General features: G+C 52.3%; 1 protein-coding gene across 3 annotated transcripts in view; it reads right to left on the bottom strand.

Moving 5' to 3' along the window:
* The window catches only part of COL13A1 (collagen type XIII alpha 1 chain), a 158,518-nt gene that overhangs the window by 100,612 nt on the left and 33,803 nt on the right, over window positions 1-24,103 (bottom strand). The gene's annotated exons all lie outside the window — the stretch shown is intronic.

Genomic DNA, 24,103 nt, shown 5'->3' with positions numbered 1-24,103 from the left:
TACACAGACCCATTATTTATTGGGAGGCTTAGGGCCAGGATGAGGTCGGGGCCACATTCTCTTCTGTCCTGGCTCTTCTCACCTGGGTTGTAAGCAGGGAGAGAAGGGGAAAGGAGAAAGAGAGAGGTGGGGGGATGGGATCCAAGAAGGGGCACTCCTGTGTTGCAGGCCTACTGTGTGCCTGGTTCTGTACAAGGTATTAATGGGGCGAATTCATTGAACAGGTTGCAATAGGTCACTTTTACCTGAAGCGCATGCATGTGTGAGCAGTGTGGATGTGTTTGTTTGGAGACTGGATGGTACTGTGGTCAACAGCACGGTTCTTGAGGCAGATAGGGGTCCAAGCTTTAGCCCTAACTCTTATGCGATGAACTCATATACACACACCCCTTCACTTCTCTGAGCCTTAGTTTTCTCATCTGTAAAATGAGGATGCGAATATACTTCCTAGAGTTCTAGAGAGACTGGAATCAAGCCCCAAGCATGGTTCCTGGCATACTGTCAGCATGCCGTAGGTGGTGGCTATCATGAGGAGGAGGAGGGAGAGGCTGGGAGAGAAGAGCCAGGGAGAAGATGAGAAAATAAGGGTTAGGAGGAGTGTCTGAGCAGAATTCATTTGCTGGCCTCCACCTGATTTGCCTGGCTTCAGTTTTCCAGCCGCAGCCTCGGGGTGGGTAAGCCCCTGAGGAGGATGCAGCTCCCACTAGGAAACCCCAGCTAAGAATGACGGAGGGGGATCCAGAGGATTCCAAGCAGCAGAGCTGCAGCCACTGCCCCCACCCCTCATGTTTGCACACCGGCTCTCACCAGCAGCCACTGCACAAAGGAGGGATGTCAGGGATGGGGGAATGGGGGAGTGGGGTGGGGCATTTGGTCCTTCCTGGGGCTCCTTGCTGAGATTCCAAAAAGCACCCTGTGTCTTTAAGGAGGAGACTGTTGGGAGTGCAGGAGGGAGGAAGGTTAAGATGATTAGCTGGTGCTAACAAATTTAGGATATGGAAGAAGTCTTTTCTTGGCTATCCATCAAAGGAAGGATTGAATGTCCCTGAGGTTGGAGAGAGCAGAAGGAGGAGACGAAAGGGCTGGGGGAGGGGAGCAGGAGGGCATTATGTGCTTACCAGCTGAGCCTTCTCCCTGGACAGGCCTTTCCCGGGCACTGGGGGTGTGTGGGAGTTGGGCAGGCTCGCAGGGCCACAAGCTGTCTGTCCAGACACTGGCCTCCCTGTCAGCCTGTCTGTCTGTCATCGCCCCTCCCCCACAGCCCCAACCCCAGCTCAGGTTATGTCCAAGCAGCTGGGCTGAAAAGTGATCCTGGAGGAAGAAGGCCCTTCCTGTTGATTAGGAACCAGGACACTCTCCCCCAACCCCCCTCTAGCATGACCAGAGCCCCTGCTCGTCCAGGCTCCCTGTCCTGGGGCCACCCCCAGCCCCTCAATTAAGGGCTGGGCCACCCTTCATCTAGGTTCCCTTGTAACCAAGGGAAACGTACATGGCCTCCCAGAGAGATCACAAACCACTTGCAAAAGCCTTCATAAAAGGTTATTTCCGGCACGGGCTAGAAGGAGGGGGGCATGGGAACTGTGCCACATCCAGGAACGATTCATTCAGAACTGCCTGGGCACAGGCTCTGGGCCAGGCCCCGTGCCGGGCACTGGGGAAACAGATAGCAAGACCCTGTTCCTGTCCCTGCCCTAGCTCGTGTTCCCAGGAGCTCACCAACAAGTAGGGTTAAAAGAGAGATGAGAACAAAACAATGCGCTAAAAAGAAACGTATATACAGCAGCGGCGTTCAGAACTCAGCGGGCAGAGGATGCCTGGGAATGCATCTCTAGATGCAGACCTCTGGCGAGTCTGATGCCATAGGTTTGGTGTGGGACCTGAGCACCTGCATGTTTAAGCAGAGCAGGTGATTTCCATTCAGGTCGGCATCGGCATCGGAGTTGATTAGGAGGAAGGTGAAATGGAGGGAGCAGGGGTAATGCCAAGAAAGAGTGGAGGGACAGGGAAAGCTTTCAGATTTGGTGGCCCGAAGCTGCTTCCTGCTGGGGAGGTTGGGCAGGCCATGGAGTGGAAGGGGGAAGGAGGCTTGCGGGTTGGGGAATGCCTAGGTTGGTGTGGCTAGAATATAGGAAAAAACCAAGCTGTGCAAGAAGTGAGATTTTGGGAGCATCCCAGGGGAGTTTAATGTCTTCAGCAAGAGAGGTCTTGATTGGGTTTGCAGTTCTGAGAAAGTGTTCTAGCTGCAAAGTGGAGAGTAGCAGGGAGGGGACCAAAAGCAAAGGGGGGGCAATAGTTAGCAGACTGTGGCAAGAATCTCCATGAGGGCAGGAGGTGGGGAAGAGGCGATGCCAAGGAGGCTGAGTGCACACATCATGGTGCCTGGTGGCCGGGGTAGGTGAGGGAGAGGGAGAAAGCAGTGATGATTCTCAAGTCTCTAGTCTTGGTAGTGGGTGGTGAGGCCCACTTCTCCCTGAGACTGAGGATACAAGAGATATGAGCTGGGTCAAGAGGAAAATGGGGCATTTCATTTTGGACTCAGTGACTTAGCGCACCCTGTAGGCCATCTGAGTAGAGATGGGCAGTGGGCAGCTGGACATAATAGATCTGGAGCACAGGGAAAGAAAATGGGTTGAAGATGTACATTTGAGAGATGTCAGGGCCCACATCTGTGGCTTTCACACTTCTGACTGACCTGGTATAAGAAAAAGCAAACTGGAACACACCCACAGAAAGGAAAAGCTCCACGAAACAACCATTCCCTTACCACGTGCCACGCACGTGACATTTTCTACTTCATTTTTCTTTATTTGATTTCACTTAATTCAAAAAAAGCTTGGTCACCGCCCACTAAATTGATTTTATGACCTGACAGAGCCCAGAAACGGGAGTCACTAGAGTGAATGAGGTCAATAGGGAGAGGGTTTGGGATGCCAAGGGTGGAGTTTTAAGGACACCCAACATTGAAAGGACTGGTGGGAGATGAGGAGGTAGCTGAGACAACTGTGAAGGAAGGCATGAGAAAATCTAGGAGACACTGACTTGGAAGAGAGAATATCTCAAGAAGGAAGGAGTTAGCAGAGAGCTGTCACAGCATGCAGCTTACAGAGTGAACGGGACCCAGTGGGGTGGGGCCTGGGGTCAGTGGACCACCAAGAGCCACATCCTGCATCATGCTCAGGGAAGGTCAGCACAGGAAGATGCCTCTGGGCCACAGTACTGGTAGGGAAACTCAGTCCCACAGAGGTGCAGGGACTCCCCCAAGGACACCTGGGGCTGTCTCTCTTTCCTGTCTCAGCTCCCTCACCCCGTGGCCTGTGAGGTGCTGCCAGTCCCCTCTGTTACCCCATCTACATAGAACACATGTGGCCTCTTGGGGTCTTAGAAGAGATGTACGTCCTCATCCTCACTGTTGCTCAAGGCCCACGTGGAACTGAGGAGGACATGTGTGCTGAGGGCCTTTGTCACCTCAGCTGAGGCACTCACCATGCACTGAGCGCTAGGCCTAGAACTTAGAGGGACCTAACCTAGTCTGGGGTGGGGTTAAAGACAGCTCCCCTTGGATGGGAGGTGTCAGCTAAGACTTGAAGAGTGAGTACGAATGAGTTCAGCCATGAGATGGGGTGGAGCCTGGGAAGGAGGCAGATCCTCTGAGATCCTCTGAGACTGAGAAGGGCTGCAGTACAGAAATCAGGGGCATGATTCGGGGCTCTGAATGTTGGGAAAGTGCTTGGAAGCTCAGAGGCTGCCAGAGCCCTGAAGACCTGGGTGATGGTCCCTTCTGTAGGTGGCCACATCAATTCAGGCCCAGACTGCCCCTTCTATGGCTCCTCCAACTTCCCCAGGTGCCCCTGTACCTCTGCATACAGAAGTTATGGGAGGCTGGAGAGAGCCTGTGGCCTGCCCCTGGCTAGCACCTTTTAGGAGAGGACCTCCAGAGAAGCCCCAAGCCTTCCAGGGAACAAACCAAAAGATGCTGCTTGGAAAGGACCTTGGGCACCATCCAACCAAATGTCTTATTTTGAAAATAAGGAAACAGAGTCATACAACAAAATAGAGATAGGACCTTATAATACGGTTCTCTTGTAGGCTCTCCAGTAAACTATTCATCTCTCAAGGCCCATATGTAAAGTCATGTCCACTGGGATTCCCCAGATGGAGCCCAGGCCCTCTGGGCAAAACCACTAGAGACAGAAAATCCACCCAGGAGCTGAAGTGAGGCTCAATCCCGTCTGCCTCCCCAGCACTGCTGGAGTTGACAGTGTAGGGCACCTCTCTCCAGTTTGCATTCACCCGGCATATGTACTTCATGCTTTCAAATAGCCTTTAGGGAACTGAGGCATAGCTAGCTCTGATTTTAGGAACTTTAAGTCCTGCTCAAATGATCAGACAGGCCAGCTGAACACTTTCCTTCCCCAAGACAAAAGCAACGATATTTGTCATCATCGTGCTAACATTGACAGCTGATCCCTCTATAGCACTCACTGTGTGCTTGCTGCCGTTCTAAGCACGTCACATGTCTGAACTCATTCAGTCCTTAGGACAACCCAACGAAGTGGCCACTATCACTAGCCTATTTTACAGATGGGGGCTGAGGCATGGAGTTAGACCACCTTATATTTGTCCTGGGACCAATCCAGATGGTTCGTGCTGTCACCTCACCTCACTGTGCACCTTCACAGGCTTGCAGGGGTTCCAGATAGAGAAGGAGGTGTAATCGAAGCAGACACGAGGCACAGGGAGGCAGGACACAGTTAACGATCTTCCTTCCCTCATATCACCAATCCTGCAAATCCTGAGTGGCTGGCATTTGAATATGGGGCCTGCGCTCCATGCCTTCTGCCCCAGCCATGCTGAGCTGTCCATTATTTCCATAGCACAGAGAGCTTTCCAGGTCCCATGTGTTAGCAGATGCTGCTCCCTGGTCTGGGATGCCCAACTGCCCTCCAAAAATCAAGCACTACACCTCCTTTAAGACCTAGATCAAATGATGCCTCCTCTAGGAAGCCCTCAAGGTTTGCTATTCCTTTCTTTTTGCTTCAGACTCTCCTTGGGTGCTTTTTACATTCTATACATTATTTGCAGGCATCTCCCCTGGAGAATGAGGACCATTTCTTGTTCCAGCTTGTAACCTATCAAACATCTATCACAGAGCCTGGCCCAGAGCAAAGGATCAGCACCATTTTATTGATAAATAAATCCAGGTTTGTCGATGCCTAGCCTCTTTTTATTGGATGGCAGCACCTCTCCTGGTGGATGCAGTAGGACACTAAGAACATACACGGGAAGGGACAGACTGTCACCAATCCCGTCTCCATCTTCACTATCACAGTAAGCATTGGTCAACACTTAACTCCGTATGTTCATTACCTCATTTAATCCTCATCGAAATCCATAGGATAAGTCTCATCATCCTTGTGTCATAGATCGGAGCTTGCCAATAGGACATTCTGCAATGATGGAAATGTTCCACATCTGTGCAGTCCAACTCAATTGCCACTAGCCACGTGAGTATTTAAAAAGGCTGGTGTGACCCAGGAACTGAATTTTAAACTTTATTTAATTTTAATTAACTTAAATATAGTCACATATGGCCAGTGACAGCCATAATGGACATTTCAGGGTAAATGAAGACAAGCCAGAGGCGTTATGTAACTTGCCCAAGAACCCACAGCTGGCAAGTGATAAAGGCAGGACTTGCACCCAGGGCTGTCTGGCCCTGAACCCACGCTGTGAGCCACCAGGATTTAACACCATCTCCTTTTCTCACCCCCAGGTTGTGGGTGCAGTGGGAGGAGCTTAGCATCATCACACCAGCTCTGGTGCAGGCTGCGGACCTGTGTGATCACCACTGAGTCCTCTGACATGTGCAGCATGACTGACCTGTGTGAGACTCTGGGTTCCCCTGGGCCTGCCTGTCCTGCTGGGACAGTGAGTGCCGGAGGAGATCGTCCCACATCCTCCAGCACTCACATCCCACAAGCCACAATTTCTTTGCAGGAGGCCTTTGGTCACGGGCTCTGCAGCTGGAGAATATAAACAGTTTACTCTCACTGCATTTCTGCAGCCCAGGCAACGGGGAAGAGTTAACCTTGCTTGGGTCCTGGCATCAACTTCCAACGTTTGCAGACCTGAGGCCTTGTGAGGTATAAATGCTGCTCCAGTATAAATGCTGCTGCCCAACTACTGTGGCCCCCATGTCTAAAATCCTCGCACAGTAGGGCCAAGAAGGAGCAAGCCCGGGGTGAAGCAGTCCTCACCCAGTGGGTGCTGAAGCCCTGGCAGCACACTGGGGTCAGCATCTGGATACCCACAGCCTGCTGTGGCTGCCGGAGGAAAGCCAGCATTCAGGGTGGGCATAATGCCAGTGCCCAAATGAGCACAGGCAGATGAATGCTTGGGAAGGGGGAGCGGACGGGGAGAACGAGTCCTCAGAGATGCATTGACCTCGGGTGGGCAAGGGTATAGAACGTGGACATCAAGTGTGGGCTGGGTGTGAAGACACCCAGATTCTGGTCCTTGCTCTGTACAGATGCTAGTCTGAACTTTTCATGACGTCAATAGGATTAGGCCGTGGCTCTGCTCAATATTCTTTGGTGGCTCCCCACTGCACTCAAGACAAAAGCCAAAACATTAACATGGCGCACATAGCCACGTCCCAGCTCCTGCCGATCTTCCGAACCTTGTCTTGTGCCACTCTCCCCCAGCTTCCACTCTGGACACAAGGCTCCTCCTCCTGTTCCTCATTCTTGCTGCACTCCTTTCCACCTCAGGGTCCTTGCATATGCTGGTCCCTTTGCCTGGAATGAACGCTCTCCCTCCTCTCTTTGCCCGCTCAATTTCTGCTCCTCAAGGACCACTTTCTCAGAGGAGCCTTCCTGGACCTCCCTTACCCCGAAGACTTTTTCTAGTTTGCCATGAAAGTCTGTATTCCCTTTGGTAGGACTGGCCATCATGCAATTGTATGTTTGCAAGTGGGATTAGTAGAGGTGCCTCCCTCACTAGACCGCAAGTTCTTAGACTTGTTGTGTTCACCCTTGGGCCCCTAGCATCTAGCAAAGTCCTGGCATAGAGCAGGTGCTTAATAATATGAGCTGAATGCATGCATGAATGAATAAGTGAAAGGATGCTCTTGTGATTTTGTGCAAAGCAATTCTGTTCTCTGGGTCTGATAGCTTAGATGATGATTTGTAGAGTATTTACTCCATGCGTGGTGCTGTGGGGGGCACAGAGCTGGCTGTCCAGAGGGGAGACATACATTTAAACAAGCCATGACACAGTGGGATAAGGTGCTGCTTGGAGGACGGGCAGGCTGTAAGGAAGCTTTTGGCAGAGGCATTTGGTGGGAAAAGGGGCTGGGAGTTGGGGAGGATTCCCTGAATTGGGTTTACAACTAAGGCCCAGTATGAAGGGTAAGATAGAGTTAACAGGCAAAGATGGAGAAAGCATTCCTGGCAGGGGGCAGAGCAAGGGGGAGAGAGCCCTAGAAAGGCTATTTATTGTAGGGAGGCTGCAAGGTGGGCCGGTGGGGCAGTGGGGAGGTGGGGAGAGACAGGGTCAGATGGGGCCAAGTTGGACTTTGTCGTGAAGGCGCTGGCACCACTGCAGGGTTTCGGGCAGATGGGCAACAGAGGAGTGTTTTTCTGGGTAAAAGGAGAGGACAGAGTAGGGCAGAGTCTGGGGCCTCTCCAGCTCTGGCGCCTGGGTGGGTATGAGGCTAGATTAGGAAGGTTCCTGACTCCATGGCCACATCAGCCTCAAGGGACTGGTTTCCTCCCTGACGTCAACTTAAAGGTCACACAGATCCCAGGTTTCCTCTCCGGAGACATTAACGGTTCTGCATTTTGTCCTTCTACTCAGATCCTTTTGGGATCCTGTGACATTCCCAGCCTGGACCACCTCGAGGGGGTCATCAGTCCCCTGAGCTCCCGAAACACCGTGAGAAGCAGGACTTCCTTTAATTTGTCCTAAACTTATCTTGCTCAAGTTTCAAAGTGGGGCCCATCATCCTAGCCTGTCAGGAGTCAGTGGAGAAGAAAATGCCCTGTGAGCTGTGTGGTAGGAAGGGGAACTCAGGACATCTTTACTCTGGGGGCCCTCTGCATCACATCAGCCATACAGACAGGCCCATCTCTCCCTCCCCCCAAACCCAGGCCCCTCTCTCTGCCTATTAATCCAGGCATGATCTGATGAACTGGAGGTGAAACTAGGCCATTCAACCAACTTCTCACTCTAGCAAACGATGCCACAGCTGGGGAGTGTGTGCATTACAGGACCCTAAGTAGCTGGCGCCGTCAGCTGCACTGACTGTCCCTCCAGACTCTTCTTCCAGTCCTGCCCCCATGCCTTCGGGGATCCAGCTCCTTGGGCTGCAGCCATGCTCCAGCCACACGCCCCTAACAGCCTAGCTAGGCAATGGCTCCCATCAAAAAGCTCTGAGTCCTGCCTGGCTTCTCTCTCTCTCCCCAACACAGGTGGACCAACAGCAGGGCCTGCCAGTGTCACCTCCAAAACATAGCCCAAGTCTCCCCACTTTTCTCATCTCCTCTATCACCACTGCTTCTCACCTGGACACCCACAGGTTCTTCTCTCACTCCCTCTGCACCTGTGCCTTTGTAATCCATTCTCATCAAGAGGAAGATAAATTGTCCTCTGAGTATTTGGTTCCCCCTTTTAAAAGCCTCCAGTGGCTTCCTGGTTCACTAACAATGAAATTCACAAATCCCATAGGCCAGAGTTGTGCAAGGTGCTGCAGGGCTGAGCCCATGACTGCTCTCCCTTCTACTCACTCCACCAGGTCACTCTGACCTTCTTTCTCTTCAGACACACCAAGCCCATTTCTACCTCAGGACCTTTGCACATGCTGTTCCTGCTGATGGGAATGCTCACACCCCATCCTCTAATTTAATTAATCAGTCATTTGATTGAGTAATTTAATAGACACTTTGATAGTGCTTTGTTCTATGCCAGGCTTAGTCTAAGCACTTTTCAAGTTCTGAATCACTTGTCAATGCTTCACAAGGCTGGGTCCCTCTTGGCAGTTCAAATGTCCCCTTTTCATGGAGGACATCAAACACAGTTACCACTGCCCCCTCCCTAATCCTACAGAAAACACGCCTTTGATTTATTTTTGTTAAAACAATCAGTGGCTATTTTCTTATTTTTTTTCCTACTTATTAACTCTCTCTTCCAGATTGGAAGCCCCAGGAGGGTGAGGCCTGTCAATCAGTTTGACCCCTCATATTTCTAGAGCCTAGCATAGTGCCTGCCCCTGAAAATGAATGAATGAAGGGGTCACCTGCCCTGATAGGCTTCTAAGACCACTAAACTGCTTAAACTCCATGGCTGGCATGTACCGATTGCATGATATAAGTGGTGAAATGTTTCCTGTGGACACTGCTCAGGGCCCCAGCAGGGGATGAGCTTCTGGAAGGTGGGGTTAAGGTCTTGCTCATCTTTGTGTAAATATGAAAATAACAACTGGTATGTTCTCAGCAAATTAGCAATTCACTTTAGAGCTTTCAAAAAAGCTTCACACACATGAACTCACTGGCCTCTCCCAGTTACTCAGTGAGACTGTCATAGCTCCATTTTACAGATGTGGCAGCTGAGGCCCAGAGTCAGGGCCACACTATGTGCACAAGAGCCAGGATTCAGTGCAGATCTGAAGCCTTACAAATGTTATATCCAACTGGGTGTCCAGCACTCTGTATACAGCAGGGGCTCAGTGGAGATATCTGCAGCCAATAGGCAGCAGTTCAAAAATTCCTTTGAAAGAGTTGATCCCACGGCAGTGGTGTTTCAGAGGCTCCGGGAGGAGAGGCAATGTGGGCAGTCAAAAGAGTACTGCATGAGGGTTCGGGAGAGCTGAGTAAGTGCAGCTCAGGACCATTTACTAGGCACCTCCCCTGTGCCAGGCTTTACATACGTCTCCTTAGTGCCCACGACAATGCAATGAGGTAGATGCTATCATTATCCCCATTTTACAGATGAGGAAGCTGAGGTTCAGAGAAGTTAAGTCACTTGCCCATTGTAACACAGTCAAATCCTGGAACTCATCAGCAGAGAATCCCACCACTCATTAGCCCAGACACTTTCAGACGTGGCTGAAGCAGCCTCTTGCGTTATCTGGGTCTTAAACTTTGCCTATAAAGCCCAGGTTCAAACTAGATCCTGTCTAGACCTGTCTGGCTCTGACACAAGTTAGACGGAAGAGACGAGAGCAGGATGTGTGGCCCCCTGCAATATGAGGAAGGGGCTGCCTGGATGCCCTGGAGCAAGGGCAGAGCCCCCGTCCGCCCAGGGCTTGGTGGATGGAGTGCCCAGAAGTAACCAATCCACAGGGCCCTGGTCTCCTGTGCTGATTGGATGACAAAGACCAGGTCACACGGGAACAGAGAAGGGCTGGGGGATCTTGGAGCTTCCCAAGGCCAAGACAGTGACTCATCATATCCAAGGGGGGAAGGGAGTTACCGTGGGCAAATGCTCTGAGTAACATCCAGCCTGGCTACACAGCTGCTAAAATGAACATCAGAAATGGGCTCCCAGCCTGAGCTCCCTTTGGATAATAAAATCCTTTTCCTTCTCTGTATGTCTCTTTCTTTCTTTAAGCAGAATCTTTGAGTCTATTGGTTCTACAGAAACACAATCCTACTGCCTTAGGTGTCCACCCCTCAGGGGGATGGGCACGGAGGATGGAGAAGAAGTGAGAGTTGAGGCTGATTTCTAACTCTCAAGGGAGCTACCGCCCTCCCCAGAAGCAAGAGGGTGATTGAGACCATGCCCCAGGGGAAGAGTAGAGATGATAGGATCTGACTTCATCCCTGGAAATAGTTGTGTGGTGGGTGGTGGCTTCAGGGGCCAATCAGTTTTAGGGACATGGCAGCATCTTTTGTTCTGGCAGGAAGGACAGGCTGTCTAACAGACAGATGAATCCAGAACCAGATGCCCAGCTTGGCAGGAGCTCTTGGCCTCAGGACATATCACGGTGTTGGCTGATGCCGGCCACTGGGCTATTTTACATTCCTCTGCCTTGCCTCAGTTTCCATAAAAGTTCTGCCTCCCTGTGACTCCAGTAGTGGCTCTAGGGACCGATTTGGAAGACAAGACACGGTGGGTAGGGCCTGGCCACTCCCCAGCTGCCTGCTGCAGGTTGAGGCAAGCTCCTTTTATCCTCTTAAGGGCCTCATTATCCCCAGCTACAAAATGAACAGGTTGGATGACACCAGTGGATTTTGCATTCTGCTCCTAGAGCATCGAGGTGCCTGGGGGAACCAGTGGGACAGACCCTGGGCACTCGAGTCCCCCACTCCCTCCCCAACCCCACCTGTGGGGCTCTGCTTTTACATGATGTATATGTTGGATGGCAGGGAAGATTCCTTTCAAAGAAAGAGTTTGCTGCTGCCTCCCTGCCCAAGGTGGCCTCTGAAGTCCCCTTGGTGTTGCAGGCTGGATTTGGCATCTGTAAGGAGGAGACATGCCCCCTTCCATCCCTGCAGGACCCAGAGGGCAGGAACCCCCTCCTCCACAACCAGTCAGGATCCAGAATTAGGTGGATCTCGCCCCACAGTTTACAGGCTCCTCGCTCTCCTCTCCTAACGCACAGCTTGCTGCTCCTGCTCCTTCCTCAGCTAAGTTGGGGGAGCACTTGGCAGATGCCGGTGTTATTTAATTGTGAGAATCGGGAGCCAGATTCTTCCGGGTTGAAGAGGCTTTCCAGAGCCAAAGGCACATGACTTCAAAATAACAACATAATAGAGATTTTTAAAAAAACCTCCATGGACTTCCAGTGTTGTTTCTCAGAGTCAGTGTCCCTTCAGTCCGACGAGTCATCTGTCCCCTTCCCAGCCCCACTTCCTGAGGTAAAAATGGAACATCACGCTCTGGTCAATACCTCTGAGTGCCAATCAGCGAAGAACGAAGCAGCAGGCGTGATGCTATCAAGAACTGGGAACTATAACCACACAGAGACCCACCAATCAGAACCAAAGCCAGCATGATGAACCAGTGATGATGAAGGGGACATTCCGGCTGCCAAAGCCCTCGGGCCCTAGGCGTTCGGGAGCCTGGAGGTGCAGCGAGGAGAGTTCTCCTGGCCAACATACTGGGAGCACGTGGCCCTGTGCCCTGTCCATGCTGCCCCAGGAGGTCTGGGACCTGCCCCGGCCTCCCTCACCATGTGCCAGGCCACCCTGTGACAGCTTGCATAGCCGTGTGGGGAGCTGGCGTCCACTCAGCCGCCTGCCGCCTGCTGGTGGCTCCACGCCAAGTTCTCATGCACTTCCTCTCCCTTGGGTTGACAGAAGCGGCAGGCCACGCTGCTGGAACCTCTGCCCACATTCGACCTTCATTCCGGCCCCCATGAGCCTCCCCGAGGTCTCTACCGGGTGGAGATGTCTGTCTGCCAAAGGATGTGGCACCACGAGTGCTGCACCAGCCATCCCGGCTCCTCCTGCTGCACTGCCGCCCACTGGAGACATTCCCACGACGCCCTGCCTGGCATACCTGCCTCCCGCACACAGATGGCAAAGGGGGAAGCGGTGGGCTGACGATGAGTTGTGAAGTGAGCTGGAAAGAATGGGCAGGCAGGCCCGGAGCCGCCCTGCTGCCACTCGGCTACTAGAGGGTCTGACCCTTTTTCAATCCTCTCTTCCCTCCCTCCTCCACCTGCCTCACCCCACAACCTCTGTCACACCCCCTCAGGCAGAGCTGGGGGCCTCTCCTGCTTCTCACCAGGGAGCCCAGGGCAGCTGGGCTCCTGGGTCTCTTCTGATTCCCTGGGCTACTGCCAGAGGTACAGATCCAGCTGTGCAGGCCACTGTCAATAGCATGGTTCTCGACTGCTGTCCATGCCTGGCTTGTGGCCCACCTCACAGGGGTGACCCCAGGGTGGCAGCTGGACTGCCCCATGCAGGGCACCCACATGCCACTACCCGCGGGCCCGCTCCCACCCGAGCCCCTGGTCTCTGCAGCAGCCACTGCTTTACCTATGCATCCCTTCACCTGGACTGTGAGCGCCTCTGAGCCTCCTGAGGACAGGGCATGGCCCAGAGACAGTGTCTGCAGAGTAAGTGAGTGAGTAAAAGTGAGACAGGGAGAATGAGCCTGCATTCTGACGCTGCTCTGGGTCAGACTTGGGTTAAAATAATTCTGGCTCCAGCACACACTAGCTCTGTGACCTTGGCCACGTTGCATAACCTCTTTGGGCCTCAGTCTCCTCTTACGTAAACTGGAGATAATAATGGCACTGCCACATAAAGTAATTACAGAGATTAAATGAGATAAGGTGATAAAGTGCTTGTAACAGTGCCTGGCACAGAGTAAGCCCCCAACACATGTTGTTGTTGTTATCATTATTAATTAATGTCCTCCAGCCTTATCTGACATCACCTCCCAGGACAAGCATTACGGCCACTGCCAAGTCCTCAGTTTGCCTGCTACGCTCCAGGGAGCACTCCGGGGGCTGTGGGATGTACACTGTAGGATGTACAGCAGAACAATGTATCTCCTGATGTTTTGGGGTTGGGCTGCTTTCCAATCCCAACCCTACTACATCCTTGAGCGAGTGCTCTGAGCTTCAGAGTCCTCACCTGGGAAGCTCGGTCATGGGAGTCTTAACCTCAGAGATTGGGAGGATGAAGTGAGGTGCACAAGGTGAGAAGTGGGCAATCAGACTAGCTGCCAGGGAGCAGCTGAGAGGAGAAGCTGGCTAGGTTGTAACAAGGAGTCGGGGCAGCCAGCAATGCAGTGGGCGGTGGGGTGGCTCCAGGAAGAACTGAGGGCTGCGTCCATGTGTCCACTGTACCCTCCCTTCTAGTCCTTTACAAGGGCCATGGTCCTTCCCGTTTACTGCCTCTTTCCTGCAAAGCAGCACCCAACATTCCCTTAGCATCACGGTGATAGAACCTTCTCTTGGGACCCTGCAGGGCAGAGTGGATAGAGGCTAGATGGAGACCCTTCCCTGAGTGTGAGGCAGGGAGCACCTGTGTTCTCAGCATGTGTGGGGCCAGGGCTGGCCATGGGAGAGGGGACTGACTCCTGGGGCACAAAGTCTCCAGCTTGGGTGCCTCCAGCAGGCTCTCCAGCAAATGCGCCCTCACCTCTCTGCCCTGACCAGAGGCCTCAGCTGCCAGCCAGGTGCCGGCTACACTTAAGGCCTTTCTCCTCTAAGGCCGAAGAATCAGAGCTTCCCTCTCCCCTCTCCCTGGGACAAGCCCTGCTGGAACCCTCAGCACTGCCACGGGAACATCCTGCGTCCCCGCCCGCCCCACCCCTGGCTTGTCCAAAATAGAGCTCTGCATCTTTCCTCTCCACCCTCTTCTGCTCTACCTTGTCCCTGAAGGGTGAAGACAGTCAGTCTTGGGCTCTGTCTCCTAGCTATAGACCTCGGGCAGTCCCCCAGCATCTCTGAGCCTGTTTCCTCATCTTGGAGCTGGGGATAACCACAGCCCTACAGCACAGAATGCCTGATGGAATATAAGCAGTACTGGATTAAGCATGAAGCATGATGCCATCTGTTAATATAAATACATGCCATAGGCTCATTGGTTACCTGGTCACCACTACCTTGACCCTCCTTTGCCCACAAGCAGCCAATGCTTGCCAATTTTACCTCTGTGATTTAACCACCCCTCGGCCTCTTCACCTGCTGCTCCATGTCTTCTATTAGCAGGGTGGTGGCAGCCGCCTCCTGGCTCCTCTCCTTGGCACTAACTGTCCTCTCCACTGCAGCTACGCCCAGCTGGCTCATGTCACACCCCTGCTGAGAACCTGCCCTGCATCTCCAGCGTGGTGTCCAGTTCCCTCCAGAGTCTGCCTTCCCAAACCCCAGCCTTTCTTCCCATCCTTATCTCTTACCCCATCCCTCCAGGTGAGCTTGCTACAGCTATTCTAGATTATTCCTCCTTTTCCAGAGTGGAAAACACTCTCTACACTTTTATTACTCTGTTTCCTTCACTCACAATGTTCTCATATATGTTTTCCTTGACTGACATCTTACTTGTTTTGCAAGGCCTGCTTCAGATGCCACCTCTTCCATGAAGCCTTTCTTGATGCCTCCCTTCAAAAGTAATCACTCCTTCTCTCGCATTTTCCAAACATGATGCTGATGCATCCGTTTAGCATTTACTTAACCCTGAACAGAATCAGGCCTTGTTTACCCACAGTGGGCCAAGTTCGCCTGATGATGTGGCCCATGGACAGCCTGCAGCCCCGAAGTGCACACAGTCAGCCTGGAAGTCTGGCCACTGGTCCCTGGTCTGTGTCTGCTGGGTGGGGGTAAAGGGGTGGGAGATGGAGGTTCACTTAACCCCTCTGACCACAGTGTCTGCCCTCACAGGGCAGGTTCTAAGGAAAGGCTCTGACAGGTGAGTGTCTTACAAACATGTGGAATCATCACAGGAGTGGGACCAAATGGTCTCTTCTTTCTCCTGGTCTCCTCCTCTGGCCTCTCAGAGGCAGAAAGCTGGACAGACAGGAAGAAATGAACACACAGCGGGTGCTGCTCTCTGCCTGCAAGTCCACCCAGCCAGACCCAGCCAGACAAATGTCCCTTGTTCTTTGGAATAACTGCAAAATTCCAGAGACATCCCCACCCCAACCAACACTGCTACAAATGTGGCCCTTTTCTCCCTCAGGAGGGCCAGTCGCCAGACCCTGTATGGATAAGGGGCAATGAATACGACCCTTCAGAAAAACCCCACTGCCCAGTGGTGCCTGCTCCAGGCTGTGGCTGGACAGAGTGGTGTGAAGCGGAGTCTTTCTCCATAAACCAGGGTTCCAGGCCCTTTGACTCAAAGTGTCAGCAGCGATCTCAACACCCCCTCCAAGGAGTCAACCAACACCACGCTTGTAAGTAACCATCACTCTACCGTGGTCCACGGCACTTTTCACATTCATGGTGTGCAACCCAGTCTCCCTTCTACTAAGTGACTGGATTGTGCGTTGTGACTAATTTCCCTTCCTCTAAAATTGTTCACTTGTATAGTACTCCACAAATGACCAACAACTTTTTCCATCACCCTGTGAGATTGTTATTTCAGTGTGAGAGGTGAGCAAATGGAAACTCTGCGACGTTAAGTGACCTTTCTGATGCTGAAGAGAGAGGCAGAGAGAGCTGGGACTCTCCCCGAGGGCTCCCACCCACCGCAAATGCTGCCATCACCTCTTTGAGGGCAGGCGTGCATCTCACCCATTTTGCATCCTGCAGTACATAGCACGGTGTCCTGTAACAGAGGCATCCAGAATTTTTCATAATGTTCGACTGACTGGCTTAGCCTCTGGCAGGGCGGAGAGGGGTAGTGGGAGTGAGAGAACAACTTCTGCAGCTAAGCCACATTTCCCTATTGTGTTCAGTGCTTGATGTGCATTCTCTTTCAGGATCTCACATGGCTGGAATCAACCGGGCAAGGGCCTTTTCCACTCATCCTCGTATTCCTCCTCCTCCTCCTCATGGCAACTAACAGTCGTTAAGAGCTAAATATGTGTCAGGCTCAATAAGGTACTAAGATACTATCACTATTCCCATTTTACACAAGGTCAAGACAGTAACTCGCCCACAGTCCTGCAACTAATAAGAGTAGAATGGGATTCTTGGGACTTGAACCCTGGGTTGCTGGAACTCAGAGCCCACATTTGTAACCGCTGGGTTAGCCTGCTTCTCCTGGGCAGGTCAGCTGGGAACCACTGCTACTGAAGCCCCGAAATTGTTCCTCCCTACAGACAGCACAGCCCTGCCCAGGGCCATCACCTGGTAATAGGGGAGTCAGAGACACAAAAGCAGGATCCTAAGACAAGACTCTGGATAATAGATACATAGCCTATTTTGTTGAATATTCATCTCTATCTGGCAGGCCCTAGTACCTTCAGTTTACAGTGGTAGAGATCGATGTTCAGAAAAGATAAGGACCTTGCAGGGCTGTCAGCCCTCAATGCCTGGCCACCCCCAGGACCACCAGCCATGCCTGGGAGAGTCATGTGCGATGTCTCAGAGGTGGTGGCAGAGAAAGGGGCTGCACAGCATCAGGAGGGAACTGGGTGTTGGAGTCCAGCTGTGCAAGGTTTGGCCTCCTGGACGTGGGTCCTGCTAGGGCTGGCACTATTGCTGCCAAAGGTGGCGAAGGCCCCACACGTGGGACTCAAGCTCCAAGCAATGTCACCTCTTCGCTGGTGGAGAATGCCCATTAGGTGTTACAGAGTCAGGCCTCTAGGTTCCTTCAACGTACTCTAATCCAACAACATTCTCAAATTAACCTGATGATTAGAAATATTTTATCTTGATATGTTTTAGATATTCAAAAAGGCTTAACATGATGTATTACTCAGTAATAAAAAGGAATGACATACTGGTCCATACTACAACATGGATGAACCTTGAAAACATTTCACTAAATCCATAGAAAAGAAACTAGATTAGTGGTTCCCTGGAGCTGGGAGGGTTGGGGAAATGGAGGATGACTGCTAAAAGGTATGATGTTGTTTTATATGTTTCTAACTTTATATAAATGAATTATATTGTAAATATTCTCTTATTATTTGCTTTTTTCCCTCAAGAAGATGAGATTCATCCAGGTACTGCTTGGTCTGGAGGTCAAGTTCATCTGTGCTCACTGTGTATGGTATTTCACAGGCGAAAGTACCGCAATTGAATATCCCACAACGTGTCTCCACTCTGTTGCTGACAAATATTTAGGTTTTCTTTTCCTTTTCTTAGCAGTACACATAGTGCTGAGGTGGACATCCTTTCCTGTCTCATGCACGTGTGAGTGTTTCTCTAGGATGTAGCCGGGAGGGGGGCGGCTTTCCACACTTGACCAGATTCTGCCCAGTTGTTCTTCAAAGGCGTTCACCACTCTTTACAAGGGAGGAAACTGAGGCTCAGAGAGAGGGCAGTGACCCTCTCAGAGTCCCCAAGGTCTGGGACGGATTACCAGTCCAGGGCCCTTCCGGGTGCGGCACACTGCCTGTCCGGAACCCTCCGTTTCCTTATTTTTATTTCTCTACAAATCTCCGCGACCACCCGGGTAGGCGTTATCAGAGCTGATCTAGGAGAAACACATTATCAGCGTCGTCCAGGAGGGCTGGGATCTGGAAATGCTTTCGGGAGGAAATGGGGAAGAAGTTAACTTTAGAGAACTCCCTAGGCAGCTCTAAAACTCAGAGCTGACGGCCTGGAGAGAAGAGGCACTTCCAGGGCAGGTGGGTTGGGGGGATGTTTTCTTAGCGGGCAGCACCTGGCTCCCTGCACTGTGGCCCTTCCCACGCCTGTTCCCTGACCCTCCCCTCCTTGTGAGGTCTGGGGGCTTCCTTACGTCTGGGTGCCCTCTCCAAGGCAACAGCCAGTCCTCCTCTGGAGCAAGCTGGGGCTGCAATGGGCCATAACCAGGGTGATGCATTAAGTTTCAAAAGACCTTTCTGGCTTCCGGGTGAAGAGGGATTGGAGGAGGTCAGTTAGGGGCTACAGCAGCGAGTAAGGTGAGAGATGGTGGCAGCCTGACAGGGTAATGCTGGTGGAGGTGGAAGGAACCAGCAGAGTGGGATCCTGAGACTCTGGGATCAGTGGGATGGGAGGGAAACAGTGGTGTCCAGGCGGACTCCCAGGGTCCAGCCCAGGTGTGGTGACGGTGCCATTCTCCAATTTCGTAGGCGGGGAATGTTCTCCCTGGCTGGAAACCCACAAAGGCTCCTCTCACTGTGTAAGCGCCTCACACTGAATATTGCTGTCAAGCAATACTGTAGAATCTAAATCAAATGGTTAATGATCATGTTTAAGGAGAACCCTTTGCAGGTGTGTACATCTTGGTCTGTTTTCACTTCTCATCTGAAGAGAAATTGCTTGTCCCAGTGGGTGGTTTTGCCTGGATTATACATTGAGCACACACACCAGGCATTATGTTAGCATAGTAACCAAATAGCAGAACTATGGTAGGAGAGGAGGACGGAAGGAGCTGCAGGGATGCTGTAGCCAGCCTTCAGGGGAGAAGAGTTCATCAGGTAGAAACAGAGAACAAAGGTATCAACAGCATGAGCGAGTGTGCACAGGTGAGATGCAGGGCAGGGCAGGTAAGTAGCCCAATTTTACTGAAAATGCAAAGGAGTACAGCACAGTGGGATACTGGATGGAGACTAGGCTGGAGCAATAAGGTGGGCTTATCATTGGGGTGGGGGGATGTATAAGCACTAGGGAGCCACAGCTGCTTTTTGAGCAGAGGAGTAGAATTGACATAAGCCAGCAACCGATGGAGGGCAGTGGGCGCAGGAGAAGGGGACACTGATGCTGCCACAATGGGTTGGAGCCCGAGTGTGTGGGAAGTCAGATGGGCCATGAGACAGGACTGCAAAGACAGGAGGAAGAGGTGGGCTGGCGGCCTGGCCGGGTTGGGGTGGGGAGGGGAACGAAGCTGACACAGCATGTGAAAGCAAAACTAGGGAGAGTCTGAACTGAATAGGAGGGTCTCTTCCCAGAGTAGCCCTCAGGGATGCCTTTTAAGGAATAGCCAAGAATGACTCAGCATTAACCCATCAATTATTTGCATGTAAAGCACTGTTTCACAGGTATCTGAAAACAGTATTTCTTTAGTTTAAACGTTTTCCCTAAAATAGCCATCGGCTCTGCAGTCTTCTTTACCAATGGCACGAGAGGACATTTTGGTTTGAATTCTCCCCTTTCTGAGTTAGCCAAGTCCAAAAGGAGGAGAACCACAAAGAAAGGGGCGGGGCTATGGGTCTACTCTGCTGTGGCCTCAGGGGAGGTGAAGGGGCCCAGTTTGGTATGAAGCTCTGCCCATAGGCCCTGCCCTTGTAAATGCCATGAGGCTGTTGGGGGCGAAATCTGGTGCCAGGACAAACAAGGCAAGGCTAGGCAAAGGAAAGACTTCAGGACGTGTGGACACCAGCTCTCACCACCTAGGGAAAATAACCAAGTCCAGAGAGGCACTTCCAACCTGGACACAAATAGCATCGCATGAGAAAATAAAGCTCTGTTCACAGAATCACAGACTTTGTTGCTGGAAGGGGCTTCTCTGCCGTCCAAGCCGTCCTCCACATCATTGCTAGTTAGTGATCTAGAATATGAATTGATCAGGTCACATGCCTGCTTCCCCAAACCTCCTCTGTCAGCACACCATCTCCGGTTGGGTAACAAAGCCAGGGCACAGGCATGGCTGCCCTTCACTTCTGCACCCACAGCAGACATCGTTAAGCGACTGCCACATTATCTTCTGAGCCTGGACCCGGCCTCAGAATCTGACTCAGCACAGCCTTGCAGGCAGCCATTACCAAACAACCACCACCCTCAGGATGACAACCGTTTGCCTCCCACTGAACAGAGAGAGCCAGGACTCCTCAGCCAGGCCCTTTGCTGTCTTTTTCCACCCATATTTTCCATCACTACTTCTAGGCTCCAGCTTCCTTCAACTGCTTCCCATTCCCAAACACACCTGCCCTTTTCTCACTCTCTGAGCCTTTGTCCGGGCTGTGACACAGCCTGGAATGCCCTCTCTGCAGACTGCTAGTCGCTCCTCAGAATCTGTTCTCTCACCTCCCATTGCAAAAAAGTTGCATCTAGTCACACAGCTGTCTAGCAAAACACACTTCCTGGCCTCCCTTGGACCTGGGGGTAACATGTGCTAAGTGCTGGCCAATGTGCTATGAGCAGAAGTAATGCGTGTGGGTTTTTTTTGCTCCAAGTTACACTCTTAAGCGCTTGAACATATACTCCCCTGGGCTCCCTTCCTTTCACACTGGCCAGGGGATGGTGAGAACGAAGTCGCTGCCAGGGGTCCAGAGATGGAAGCCAAGTGATGAAGATGGCAGGTCAGCCTCCCAGCCTGGACCCCTGTCCTCTGGCCTGCTAAGGAAGAGTCCCCCATACCCCCTGCTGGAGTCCCTGTATTTGGGGGTCTCTGGTTATGGTGGAAGCTGAGTCCATATTCTCACTATACGCCCTCCCACCTGCTTCCTGTCCCTTCCATCCACCCTCCAGTGCCACCTCCTCAGTGACGTTTTCCCGAAATCCCAGGCTCCTCTGGGATCCCCTGCACTTCGTGCACACTTCATAGTGGCACACCCTAAACCATGGCTGTGGCCCCTCCTACTAGCCTGGCTGGAGGCAACTCCTCTCCCCTTCACCCCTCCTCTGTACCAGTGCTGGCAATGGCGCTAATGCCCAAACCTGACCATTATCACCCCCGTACCCCCGCTCTCAGCCTGGAGGTCAGTGCATGATTCTGGCCCACTCTTCCCCTTGGAGATGAAGCCCAACCTGTGAAGAGATCTGCTCCAGCAGCTCAGCATGTCATGGCTCCCTGTGTGTGTGTGTGCAGCCTGTGGCCCATCCCGCCTGCTGCCGGCCCCGCCCAGCCCCAGCGTGGCGGACCTGAAGTAGCTGCTTCCTCGCCGGCTGGAGCCCATATTGTCTCACTTCTCCTTTGTTACTGAGAACAGGGGCAGAGAATGGGGAGTCTCCCTGATCTGTGTATTCTTCTCAAATGGCCTAGAAAGTCCCACAGTCTGTATATCTGTTCCCAGGGCCCTCCTCCTGTCCCACCAGACCACATGCTTTGCAAACAGCCCACACCTATTCCTCTGAACTTCTGGCCACTGTGACCCTTCAAACAAGGCCCGACCTCTGGCATCCCGTCCCAGGGCTGCATGCCCATCACTCCCCTGACAATCAGTGCACGCAGCCCAGAAGCAGGATGCAGCCGGATCTCAGCCAGTAGATGGCTATTTTGGGACAGGGAGGATCCTGGGAGGATGCTGATGAGGTCAGAGTAGGAAGGGAAAGAGGTGGGTTTTCTGCCCACGATTATGTGTCCCAAGCCCTCTGGATGCTGCCCAGGGACCCAAGGCTGCCACAAGGAAGAACACACCCACCACAGGGCTCCAGCCTCAGCCCAGCCGGCCACAGAGGCAAAATGGGGTCAGGCACGGGTCTGGGGCTCTAGACTCCTATCCCCATGGCCAAAGTGAGCAGGACGAGTGTGTGTTTATTTGTTCAGTCCCAACAGCAAGTGATTTCAGCATCAGACAAGACTCAGAGCAGTCTTGGAGCCAGAGAAGTGTCAGAAACCAACTGGAGGTCAAATGGAGAACGCCAGAAAGAATCCAATCACCCAGGAACAATTAATAATGATAATTTGTGAACATTCATTGAGCATCTATTCTGTGCACGCACTACTATGGGGAACAATGTTAGGTGCTGGCAAGAAAAAGTGAACAATGCTTTGACTTTGGATGTGACACTTTAAAATTGTGTAAGTCCTTCTGCAAGCAACAGGGGCCTTAAAGTGGTTCATAAAGCAGTTTATATACTCCAACCTGAAGGCAATAATTGGAGATGCATGATTTAGGTGCAAGGAAAGAGGTGTTTTTCTCATGACTCTGGGGACTGTAAATATTTCAGAAGGCCAGAACTCCACTGTGTCTTTTTAGAGAGTTCTGGGGCAGGACATCCATCAATGCGAGGTGCTCAGTACCGTGCCGGGCACATAGTGGGTGCTCAGTGAGGGGCAACGGCAGTAACTGCTACTACTCAGAACAGGTTGGCAGGCACAGGGCCCAGGCTTTAGTGTGGAGGAGGTAACTTTACAACCTGGTGGGAAGCCTCAGGTTGGGCAGGGCTGGAGGAGGGGGCACGGTTCAGGAAGCCAGCAGGACTTAGCTTATCTTGGGAGATGCATTTTATTCTGCACTTCTCTTATCTGAGATGCCTCTGGGTAGCTCTCCAGTTCTTCTCTGCTGACTCTCCAAAAAGCTGGGAGAGCATCATACTCTCTGGAATTCTTTAAATTCTATTGCTCACCTGGCTCTGCTCCATATTTCGGGCCAAGCAGCCCTCTGGGGCACTCTCTAACACCCAGGACACTCCTCCCAGCTGCTCCTGCTCACCCTCCTCCCATCTGTCAGCCAGCTCAGTCTCCGCTGGTGGCCCTTCCACAGAGGGCCTGCCTGAAGCCCTTCCTCCTCCCACCACTGCTGATAACGAGCTGCTGATGCTGCTTCACACTTTCTCCTCACCATCCAAGGCGGGAGCACCCTTCCAGATCCTTCTTTCCTCCTCCCACATCCCTTCCCACCTCCCAACCTCTCAGGACCACCTGAGCCAGATTCTCCCAAGCACAAAATCAATACCCATTGGTTAGGTCCCCACTTTGATGGCAGCCAGGATGTGAGAAACCCAATCAGACCGGGAAGGGACAGGGATGTGCCCCCGACAGCAGGACACGTGTTTGGCAAGGATTTCAGTGCATCTTTAAAGTGCAAGAGGAATTGATGAGCCAAAAAAAAAAACAAAAAACAAAGACAAAAAAACCCCACCATGCTTACTAGGAATTAGGGAAGTGCTAAGCACTCTCCACGATGATCTCACTGAACCTCTACCACACACCAGCAAGGTGGGTGTTATCCACATTATTCAGACAAGGCCACCAGGGCAGAGAGACGTTAAATAATGCTCTGAAGGTCACACAGCTGGAACTAGTAAATATCAGAGCTGGAATTCAAACCTACATCTTCTGTGGTCCAGATCTACTGCCCATCACCAGCATTCTATACTTTGCGCAAAAAACAATTACAACTGACCAAGAGTTATGAGGACAACAGACACAATGATTTGGAACATGGGAGGCCCCAGAAACCCGGGTGCACACAGTTGCTCTGCCCAGGCCCGGTCACCCCACTCTCGCCTTCATCTCATCTCATTAATCTTGGCATTCTTTTCCCAAAAGCTATCCCAGATCCCAGGGCTCAATCTCCTGGGCCCCGAGGGAGGGAGCTTCCCAGGGCTTCTGGACACCCTTTTAATTAACCTAGACGACCCTCTTCTGACCAAGGCCAGCTGACTCCCATCACGGTCTCACCAGCTTCCAGGGCAGCACCTGAACTGTGACTCCCCACTGTGACTCAGCCTCCAGTGAATGTGGTCCCTCCATTTCCCACACACTCAGCATCTATCGGCCTCTCCTCCCTGGCTTGGGGACCCTGAGTGAGGCCCCTATGTCCAGTGGAGGGCCTGCCAGAGAGCCTAGGGAGGGTCCTGCTAAGTGGGGACCCAGGGCCCCCACTCCGAGCTGGCAGAGGCCCAGAGCAGGGCAAACCCTTCTGTGGT

This window comes from Camelus ferus, chromosome 11, assembly GCF_009834535.1.
Source record: "Camelus ferus isolate YT-003-E chromosome 11, BCGSAC_Cfer_1.0, whole genome shotgun sequence".
NCBI classification, from domain to species: Eukaryota; Metazoa; Chordata; class Mammalia; order Artiodactyla; family Camelidae; genus Camelus; species Camelus ferus.
The sequence above is the reverse complement of the archived record's forward strand: the minus strand, read 5'-3'. Positions and strand labels throughout refer to the sequence as shown.